This window comes from Antennarius striatus, chromosome 11 (assembly GCF_040054535.1).
Source record: "Antennarius striatus isolate MH-2024 chromosome 11, ASM4005453v1, whole genome shotgun sequence".
NCBI lineage: Eukaryota > Metazoa > Chordata > Actinopteri > Lophiiformes > Antennariidae > Antennarius > Antennarius striatus.
In genome coordinates, this window is record NC_090786.1 from 11,851,532 (window position 1) to 11,863,735 (window position 12,204).

Below are 12,204 nucleotides of genomic sequence, written 5' to 3' on the forward strand. Positions count from 1 at the left end.
ACAAATAAAAGGGTTTTCAGAGACAGATATAAAATATAAATAACTCTTATTTTGCAGATATCAATCATAAATCAAGGTAACCTTCAGTGAGACGGAGTAGAAGTGAACAGAAATGGAGAAAAAATAATGGTGCCACTGATAGCTTCCACCGTTGTTGTTCTTTGTCTTTGTTCCTGCTGTTTCTATTACCCGAGGTCCCCTTGTTCCAGATTCAATGTGATTCAGCGTCGCTCTTCTTCTTGAAGACAATTTGCCAAACCGCACGAACAAGAGACACACCCTGGTAAGTGTGTGTCCTTATTAAATGTCACAGAGGTAGCAAATGTCATGAGGAAGCAATCAGAGAGCAAAGTCAGTGTGACTCAGTGTGACCAATTTAAACTGGCTTGACAACAAAAAGCTTTTACATTAATATCAATTTGTTATTGTGCAGTACTCACTGCCTTGTCATGAGGTTACAGCGCAATAAATAAAAGACAAATGTGGAGCTTATTTGAAGAGTTATTCATTTTCTATATTTTTATATTTAAATATTTGTATTTAACCTTTTCTTTTCCTGCATCCACTGAGCAAACCTCCATCCCACAATTACAAGACTCTCTTTTTATTTCCTGAATCTTTTCTCTGTTCATGATGACAGAAATTTCAGACCAACAGAGACACAGCATTAAATGTTTGACAGACCAGAGGTATTAAGGAGATAAGCTCAGCTACCAATGCCGGGGCACGTGGGTAATCTTTAAGCCTTTTCTTGTTGGCCACCATCCCAAAAATGGGGAAAATATATACAGACAATTAAAATGCAGTCTCTAAATTAAATGAAAACACTGCTCATGAACAGAATATCCAGCTTTTCTGTGTGCCGCCATTGTGTGGTGAACACAAAGATGCAAGACACATTTATGGATGTCCCCAATGAGGAAGTCTATCAGCTGACGAAGTGTGTCACCCTGTACTTTTCTTCCCCAAAACAAACAGACTCTGTTGTGATCCTTGCAAACAAGACAGCAAACAGTTCCTCCGCCTCCGCCCAGACCGGTCTGACACCAGACGAGCCTCCCATCTCTGCTGTCATATAGGCCTCACTGACATGACAATCACTCCTTTATGTGCTGCCTCCACTTGGCCCAAACCAGGCTTACTGGTCTGTCAGTTCTTCCAGACGGACACGTGCCTGTCAGTACAGACAGGCTGACACCTGCGGTACAAAATGAAGAATTTCAGGCTCTGTCAAGGAATCCACTGCAGTCTGAAGGAGTCTTAAATGATCTCTGTATAGCAAACTGGCATTAAAACTTTGTTCCTCTCACAGCAGCCAATATAATCAATAGAGATGAAGGCAGCTTTTTCAAAACCAGATGCCCTATGTTCCTTGCGTTGTTTGGTCGGTGGGAGCACAGGAGGAAGAGAAAATCCGTAGCCACCTGGGTGAGTTTGTCACTGGTTATTGATATTTCACTTTTGATTCTGATGTTTTGCCAGCAGTGCAGTATATTTGACTTCAAACTTCCGGGTGATGGCGCTGACACTGGCTCTTAAATGTAAGTTTACCCCCCCCCCCCAATGTTTCTTCTTATGTAAGGATTAAATGGACAAAAATAGGCAACTTCTCTCGTGTTGTGAGCAGTCATAGACCCCAATAGGTTTTCAGAGAGACCAGATGGCTCTGACACATGGCGAGGCAGAGACAGAATGTCTGATCTTTGACTTTTGGACTTGTGAAGTATTGACAGACAGTAAACACCCTCTGGTCCAGAGAATGTAGTTCTCCTGCCTCTGATGGTTGAAACTGTCTCGTGGTTTTAAAAGACAACACCAAAGACATGGTCATAATGTGCTGCTCATCATGTGCTGTATGTTCATCATATGTCTCTTCATTATCAGTGGGCTGTGTGTTGCCCATGGCAATGCATCGGTTTCCTGTTTGGAGTAGAAACTTCTCCCGGACACATTTCATTTCCTCCACTTTGGCGCCACCTAGTGGTTGTCTTTAAATAATGTAATTCTCATGTTAACCACCAGAGGTCACAGTCTGAATAAGGAATATGCCCACTTAACCTTCCATGGAAACCCTGCATAAATCTACAAAAAGTTTCAGTCCATTGTTACATATTTAACAATGTTTATTTTTTATAAATTATTTTTTTTAAAAACCTCTTGATATTCTGATAGTGCTACACATCACACACATGGACTTTTTCTAGCCCCGTGGCCCTTTCGAGCTTTCATTAAAACCTGTGTGTTTGATGGAGAGTGGATTGTGATAAAAGCCCAGTTCTAACTGCTCCTATGAGCCAAGTTTAATTTAAATCCGAACTGACAGCTCATGGTTGGTGACAGTTTTTCTACACAATAAAAATTCGGGTTTCTGCAGATCAGAATCTTTTTTTTCCTTTGAGTGTGCGAATTTCTGTTCCTGTTTCAGACCACATGAAGCCAAATGAAACAAACCAGCAGACTAATAAGTAGAAGAATGACACTTTTTCCGTCATTTTCAGTGACCTCTGACCTTCCTGTACACATCATATTAAAATAAAACACATGACTGTCGTTGGACAGTTTGACTCTCTAAATGTAAGACATTTCAAAGAAAAAGGACATAAATCCAGAGTGCTTCAGCACAGACAATATTGTTAATGAGGAAACAGAAATTAAGTAGCATTTAAATTCAACCTCATTTGCATCAATATGCAGCCACAGGACTTGCTGTCGCTGTTCGCTAACAGGAGAAGAAGACAGATCGATGGCTGGTTAACTGACCAGAAAGTTCTGTCGAGCAGCCCACCTCCTCCATGCTTTAATTCAATCTCACAGGCAGAATATCAAATCTCTTTTGAGAACGGCTGGTATTGAACAAATGAGTAAGACTTGATACACACACACACAAACACACACACACACACACACACACACACACACACACACACCCACACACACACACACACACACACACACATATGGGATCTGTCATGAGGTCGCAGCTCCTGTTTCACTGAGTGTGAAACACAATCAACAGCAGGAAGGAAAGGCAATTTCAGGCTCCAGTGACAAGAACACTTGTCTGTGTTGCAGTGTCAGTCTTGTTTAGAGGTGGATGGAGCAGTCACAGTGTGTGCGTGTGTGTGTGTGGGTGGGTGGAGGGTTGTTTCTGCTGACCTAGACCATCTCCCACCTCCTTCCATCACTATGTCTGATCACATACTGAGGGAGCATGTTGCCGGCCTGGTCTGTGTCACGTTATTTTACTGGATTAAAAATGCGGGCAGGAGGAGAACTCCCTGGAAAAAACACAACTTCCACAACATTAAGACACAATGTTACTTCAACAAGAGGAAAACTAGAGGTATTGACTAAATTGTGCTAACTTGTCTCATTTCTGAGTTACATGCACCCTTCATATGAATTCATATGACAATAAAACTCAAAGTTTAGTATTGCATGTAAAGACATTCAGAAACATCTTCAGATGGTCAGTTTACACAGGGTGATTGAAGCTTTCCACTAAAGATAGGGAAAGACAAACTGACTAAAATCAGTTGTCCTGTTGACCTTCTCAGGAACTCAGGCAGCCTCTGATCATGCCCTGCATATGTGATTTGTAACATTTCACATATTTAACCGCTGCATGATGTTCCCTGAATGAAAGAACAGGTTTGGATGCGGCACTTGTCATTTTATCTCTGCTCAGAGAAGAGTACGGTTTGAGATCCTACATCGTCAGATGTTTAGCAGCCAGTCTTCTGGCTTCTTTTATGTGACAAATTTTTTCTTTGAATTTTAAGTAATTGTGTACATTTCTACTTGAATGATGACTTTGTCACAATTATGATACAGATTTTGATATATTTTTTGAATCAGAGATATTTGAATTTTCTTACCCAAAATCTAAAGAGGAGAAATTAGAATGTCTAAATTCTAAAAAATATGTAGTACAAACATTCTGCAGTAATAAATTTTGACCGTTATTATGAAGGAATGTTCAACATACGAGGGTCTGTGACAAATGAGTTAACTGAATCTTCAACATGATCAACAGCTCCATTACAATAAGTGGGCCTTACGCTGAAATGGTTAGTTCAAATAACATATTAAAAGAATAACTCATGCACACTTTAGCCTGTTTAACAATAGTTGTGATGTTTCTATGTCAGGATTTGTATATAAAATGCCTGTGTCTAAACCATTCTTGTTTTTATATACATTTCTACACCTATCAGGGAAATATGTATGAAAACACAACCACGTGAAGACAAGTGATCTACAAATGGACCAAACACTGATCCTGATTTGGCAAACCATCATTCCTACTCCATGTCACACTGGCTGTCATGAGTGCACTCTGCTTCCTGATGCTTACAGATAAAAGTGGAGGTTGAATGTCACTTAGGACCTGGTTGGAAAAGATAACTTCTGAACGAGGTGATGCAGTAAAATCATGTTCAGTGCAACTGACTGAAGGGCTCAGATGGGTGGTGATGGGATTAGAGTTAGTTTAATGGTTAGGTGTGTGGTTAGTAGATTTAATGAGTGTGTGTGTGTGTGTGTGTGTGTGTGTGTGTGTGTGTGTGTGTGTGTGTGTGTGTGTGTGTGTGTGTGTGTGTGTGTGTGTGTGTGTGTGTGTGTGTGTGTGTGTGTGTGTGTGTGTGTGTGTGTGTGTGTACTTGTGTTTAACTGAGTTAGAGGATCCAGTTCCAATCCTGGATTAAAGATCATCTGTCTGTGTTTATCTCTCAGTGGACTATCTGAGAGGCAACAGAGGGGTTTGACCCAGTTAGACACACAAATACACACACATGCAACACAGACGTGTGACACCCACTAGCTGAAAATGCCATGGAGACAAAAGCGCTGCAGTATAATGTGATTAAGGAATATAAGAAGGAAGTTCAGTTTGTGTTTGCTGTGGAGACACTCATGGGAACAAGCATCACACTAAGCCTTCAAATCCATTTTCTTTATGAGTTTACAAAAGAATATGAATTTCCATCGCCATGATTCATGGGAGGCATGACTTTAAATTCCTCTCGCTTTCTGTCCGTATCACTGGAGGTCCTTGAAGGCTGAATCTGAGTATTCCCCAAAAAAGACAAGTGATTCATTCTTCTCAGTCTTTATTTATAACAGTTCATAACACAGGCAGTTCTTCAGTACATGGACTTCTCCCACAGCTGGGCCACATCTGGCCCTGAGCAGGAAGCACTTGACACGTCAGTCAGTCAAAACTTTTATTTCACTGCCACGAATTCAGTTTGATTCATCCTTGAATTAATTCTTGTAGTGATAGTAATATCAAGCGTGAAAGCAAGTTAGGATGTGGAAAAGAAATCAGGATTTTCTGGTACAAACTGGTATCTTAGCAACAACGGATGAAAGAAGATTTGTTACAAAGCTAGAATGAAGAAATAAAATGGATCCATGTGTGGTTCATGGACCTCTGTCCCTTTGAGCGCTACGGAGGGATGGCATCAGCAACAAAGAGGTGCATGAGCACAGCTGAACTACCAACACATTCAGGAGCAGCTGAGGGGGGGGCTGACCGGAAGTTCACTCCAACTCTCCAAAGGCGTGTGGGGAGGATTCATGTAGAGATTAACGTGGAGATGCTGACTGCTTTCCTGGAGAAAGTTAGCACTGTTCAATTTTTTGTTGTTGTTGAGGGATCAATAAAGTTATACTCTACTCTATTTCTTCACTTATTACTGCTGTAGTGTGCTTTCCAAGGCAGCAGGTGGTAGTATAGCTTTAAAGACACCACAGAATAAGTTTACGGTCATGATTCATCATATCTACACTGGTGGCCACTCACATTAGTTGTTGCGATGTGAGGCGGCACTTCAGGTCACTGAAACACTTTTTTTCACCAAACGAAGGCCAAAACACAAAAATTGACTGTTTTAGTGTGAAACTGTGTCCATGTGAACGACCCTTACACGGGTTCTGATTTGGAAAAACTTTATTGTCACCTTTAAGAGACACACAATCTTCAACCATAAACTAATCTACAAACAGTTGAAACAAAGTTTTTTATTCATCTAGAGTAGAACTGGGAGGAGCCTTGTAGGACAATTTCACTTAGATTTACAGGAATGGTATCAGGGCTGAATAATGAGGCGATGATGTAGAATTAAAGGTTTGATCACACATCCTTCCTACTTTACAATTGCCACACCCTGAGCGTTCTGTATGCTCAAAATTCCTCCTAGAAATGTTTATTGCAGTTCTTCAAAGAGGCATCGGAGAATGAGATCCTCCATCTTCCCTAGTGCTAGTGGTATTGGCAAAAAGCACAAGGCTGATGGTGATAGTGTTATCGGTAAGAAATGCAACAATCTCTCTGATGACAACTCTGCCTCTCACTGGCAACAACTCCTCCCTCCTCCTCTTCTTCCTTCGCTCTAAAGGTAAATTACATTATGGTACAACAGCACAGGTATACCTCACCCTATGTTGTTGCTAAGGTTAACAAATACAGGAATTATTATTTTGCAATAGAAAAAATTAGATTTATTTTAAAGTTCCTTGAAGTGTCTTATTCTTCTCCTCAAGGATTAAATTATAACGAGCAAAGGTTTACGTGAACTCCGGGTGGCTCCTGCCCAGCCACCCGGAGTGTGAGCTGACAGTCGGAGGTGTCAGCTCACCTACGGAGCACTGCCGAGTCGCCCTTGAGCAAGAGCACCCCAAAAAGCACAGCCCACAACGTCCAGGTAGGAGAGCGCGCGATGGAGCAGATACAGGACTGCCTGGTAGGCCAACTGGAGTGGGTCCATCCCAACTGGACCTGGGAATGCATGAACTTCAGGACCAGTCACTCCAGAGTCTGCATCACGTGGGAAGTAAGATTGACTGGTCTGTAGTTATTCAGCTCAGAGGGGTCCACATGAATGGGACCTTCCCAACTGCAGGGGTTGGGGAGGTTAAGTACATGCTGAAGAGGTTCTCCCAGCTCTGCAGCTCAGGGTCAAAGGAGTCTCAGGGAGACCTGATCCAGTCCAGCCGCCTTCCTGGGACGAAGCCTCCTCAGCACCAAAATCACTTGGTCAGCAGTAATATATGCACAGGAGGAATGTGGGAGCAGGGGGTCCAGGTGGTGACATGGATCCACGTTGTGCATGGCATACAGTTGGGGACAAAAGAGAGGTAGAAGAGGTAGAAGGAGGAGAGGAGGTATATCTTGGAGTACACCAGTCTAATACTGGTGTCTTCCAGTAGCGGACTCAGGTGGAGCCTGACCATAATAGTGAATTTATAACCAAAACATAAGCAAACGCTTGCACTGAGCAGAGGAATCCTGCAACATGCTCGCTCATGATAAACACTAACATACTGCCTAATGGAGGTCCGGTAGTCTCCAGGGTTACTACAGTTTAGATCATTTGGAGCAGCAGAGAGACTTTCCGTTCCTTCCATCCTTCTTCATAATCATTGATTTAAGTCATAATGTGTTGTTCTTTACTATAAACTGAAGGCTGACCCAGTAACAGCATAAGTGTATTCTTCACACAACACTTGACTTTCTTTCTTTAAGTGAAACATGAAGTGCCACAAGGACGAAATGATTAAGTCATTCTGAGAGACCACCGATATCCTGGAGAACAGTCGTGAGGTTCAGGAGGACATGTTTTTACTCCTGCTTCTTCTTTACTCTCCAGAAATTGAAAGAAAACACGTTTTTTCTTCAAATAATTGAATTCCAACAACCGTAAAATGATTCCCAATGTTCTGATATAATTCACTTCAAATGAACTAATGATTTCCTTCCTATTGAACTGCAAAGAAACATAAATGAATGCTAAAACTAAATCCAATCCTCCTTTTCCCATCCCGCCCTGCATATGCTAGCTCTTATATAATAGCAGTCCACACACACAATCACACACATGCTTCAAATTATTTCTCAGGCACTGACTGTAATAACACTTGCATATTTTTATAGCCTTCTGCTGTGAAATAGAGCAACCCAGAGTGATCCTGGGATGTTGTAAAGTAATGGCAGCCTCTCTGTGTCCGCTCCCTCTTCGCCAGGTCCGCTGGGAGCAGCTCCTGGTTTGTGTTTGGAACACAAGGCTCTTTACAGCCCACTGTGGACAGCAACAACACACAATTAATAGAGACACAGAGACAGATGCAGTAGAGGGGGTCAGGAGGAAGTGGATGGATGGTTGCAAGGTTTAGCGACTCTAAAAACAGATGCTCCCCAGACTGGCCTTGTCTCCCCACATTAGTGCAGTGTACTTGCATTCCTCTACTTTTCTGTCATCCTTTGATATTTTTCTCAATTTTCTCACGCACCTCTTCTCTTTCAGACAGAAGAGCCTTATCCACTAGTCGTACGATGAACTCTGATGAAGATCTTTAAAGGTTGACATTGGTCAAATTAAGAACCTTTTTTTAATTCTTCCAAGAATAACCAGTTTTTGTATTATTAAAGGCTTTTCAAGTCCCAGATCCAGAGGTTATAGTAACATCGGATGGAGGCAAAACTTGGGTTCCACTCCAGTCACAACCCAGAAAAGCCAGTACAGTATGTGTGTGTGTGTGTGTGTGTGTGTGTGTGTGTGTGTGTGTGTGTGTGTGTGTGTGTGTGTGTGTGTGTGTGTGTGTGTGTGTGTGGTGGGTGGGTGTGTGTGTGGGTGGGTGTGTGTGTGTGTGTGTGAGAGAGAGAGAGAGAGAGAGAGAGAGAGAGAGAGAGAGAGAGAGAGAGAGAGAGAGAGAGAGAGAGAGCAAGAGATGTCCTTTGAAATAACAGTCATCAACCAGACCGTTTTTTATAAACGCACTAATATTCCTGGTCTGATGTCTTGGATCGTTTGACTTGTGCAAGGTCAAAGGTCAAGATCAGGTATAGAAGATGCAGTCCATAACTTCCTGGAGAGGCTTTAGTCTGACGCCTGACTGTCTCCCTGCTTTGTCTTTGAAACACAGACATACACACATCCTTTTACTGGAGCAAACAAAGACACTACGAATAACTCAGTCCAAGGACCCTGCGCCAGCAGAAATTCAGCTCAGACAAACTGAAACATTAGCTGGGATGACACTATTAATGAAAGTCTCTTTGTGTTTTCGCCAGCACATACCGTGTCTGTGGAGACTGTCGCACTGTTTGCATCAACTCAGCTCAAATATCTCCATAGCTGCTCTGTTAAACCCACCTTTTCTTTTTTCTTTACAATCACTCATCTGCACATGCACTGGATTTGGGAAATGGTTTTAATTTTCCAGCAGGAATGAGAAGGTAAACACAAACTACTTTTCACCACCTTGTTTTGTGTGAAAGGGTTGTGGAGATGATTTAAGAGTTGCACAGCAAAGCAGCCATGTCCTTGACCTGTTTTGATATTAGAAACCTGCTGTTAGTTTGAGCTATAAGTCACCCACCATCAAGGTGTCACTGACCATCCTTCAAGACAACCATTACTCTGAACACACATGGTCACATATTCTGTATGTGTTCGTATAAAAATACATATCAAATACTGTAGATTTATAACAGGAATAAAATGGGGAAATAAAGGAGATGAAGGTCTGACACCAAATTCATTTGGAACAAATTCAGATATTTTAAATGTCAGTAAACTCTGAATCCACCAACATCATCATGTAATTATTCATGAAGGTTTTGATGGCAGTGAACAGCATGTTAGTACAGGAGCTGCAGGATGGGAAATTACAGCTCAGACGAGCAGTGATCTCATCAGTGACCTGCAGGGACGGACCGTCATCCCGCAGCACAGATTTACACAACATGACAGGATGCTGCCTTCAGCCTTCGCCTGAGTAAAATTACCATGTGTGTTTTCTGGAACACGTGCAGCCACTACTAACACAAACACACACATGCACATGCCAATCTGGGTTAGCACACTTACTATGAAAAGTGCAAGAATGAGCTATGTAGTTTCATCAGCTAGCTTATTGCATAATAAGAATTAGAAGGAAGCTATCATCTTAATGCATGATGAATCCCAAATATCCTTCAGCCACCGAGAGCTTCTGATTATTTATGCATGAATATAGCAGCTGTGTGTGTACGATTGTGGTTGTAATCGGTGCATTTGAAAGTGCGTAAATTTAACTCTACTTAATATAACCCCTGATGTCTCAGGAGGAAATCAAACCTCAAACCTAAAAGGACTTTGCTGCGCTCAAATTCTCTATGTCCAAATATATCCAGGGCAGTTTCTGTTCTGGCTGCTGTGACATTTACTCACTGATTCTCCTAGATCAATAATGCAGGATTATAATTGCTTCCTTTGAAGTGGCTGTTTAAATAATCCAGGGAGGATTGCTCTTGGCATCCCATTTTCAGCTCAGTGAGAAATGAGCTGCTGAAAAAAAAAATCCTGATTCTAGAGGCTAAGGCAGTGTTAGCTGCTGGAGGTAGTAAACTGTAATCTGGTTGGCCTGGAAAGCTTCTCTGAGTACATTTACATTGCAAAGGGGTGAAGAATGAGATTTGATGATGTTGATGAAACACACCTCTCTCTTTTTTAAAAAACTGTGTTACATTGTCGGTGTCAAGTATAAATACACAAAAGAATGTTTTAGTGTTGATTCCAGTTGAAGACATTGACAAAATCTCTAAAACCTCATTAGACTGTCAAGAGGGAGATTAGACTGTCCCTCTTGAAAAAGAGATTCTTAATCTCAATGAGGCTAACCTGGATAAATAAAGGTTAAATTAAAAAGTTTTGTCCTGTATCTGATGACATTCTATTGAAATTGCACAGTGGCGGGCTATGCATTTCACGCCTAGGCCTTCAGTGATGTCAAACATGCATAAATACATCCCATAATACTGTGAGTGGCTCCCACCGCTGCCACCAATTAAGCGTTCAGGACATTCATAACTTCTCTCAAATGGGACAAAAACCGGCGTCAGCCCCATTCCTTTTGTCACTGGCGCAGAAGAATTCCGCGGCCACACCTTTTATAGACGTCACACAACTAAGTCACAGAATAACACCTACTGAAATGACCATCATTTATGACACCACAGCTAGAGAAACGAAATACAGACATACACTAACATAATACTAGATGTTGCATCACCTCTATCATGTATAAAACTGGCTTTTTTCCAGCAGAGACACAAGTCTCTTTGTGTATTTCCACTACAATCACACAGCTGCGCAAGTGCACCACATTATTTACACACATTGCAGAAGAGCAAGTATTTGTTATCATCTTTAGTATATTTGTCATTTTATTTCGTTATAATTGATTTGATATAAATGAAATTGAATTACAATAACATTAAATATGAACTTAGATCAATTAAATGCTTGTAATCACTGAAACAGCTGTTCAAACGACTTATTTAATCACAAAATCCATTCTCCTTTCATTCTCCGTTAGCTAGAACAGGTTAGCTAGAACAGGTTAGCTAGAACTGGTTAGCTAGTTCAGGTTAGTTAGAACAGGTTAGCTAGTTCAGATAGCAAGAACAGGTTAGTTAGTTCAGGTGAGCTAGAACAGGTTAGCTAGAATAGGTTAGCTAGTTAAGGTGAGCTAGAGCACATTAGCTAGAACAGCTTAGCTAGTTCAGGTTAGCTAGAACAGTTTAGCAAGAACAGGGATCGGACCGATCGGTCCGATCCCCGGACCCTTGTCTCACTAGAGCTTCTCTTCAAATGTGCATCTGCATGGCGCCGCCTTCTCAGAGTGAGTATCCAATCACAGGACACGTACATGTCAGGTGAATGTGAAGCCAGCTAGAAGGTCTTAGTATCGCTAACTCGTGATCTGATTGGCTATCGCATCTGTCCATTAACTATATGTTCCCGTTCACTCACAGTACAGGGAGACCTGCATTCTAGATTCTGAAGGTCCCGGGCAGATTTAATTCAACCTGGCAACACAAGCTAGCTGAATTCTGATTGGATAAAACCCCTCTAACCTAAAAATAGAACACTGACCCAGTGTTGGCCTATGTCGTATTATATCCAAATGTATAATTATATATTTATACATATATTTGAGTATATTTATTTAAGGAAAATGCATTAAAATATACCTAACTTTTATCATAGATATAATCATGATTTCTGGTTATGTTAGACCAGCAGAAAAGGCCTCGCTGGCCCTCGCCCACCACTGAACTTACACCTTAAATGAATTTGTAGTCAGTCGACCACAAGAGACATTAAAATGTAACTAGTGGCTGTTAAATATCAAATGTTCCAATGCTGAACTTTATTA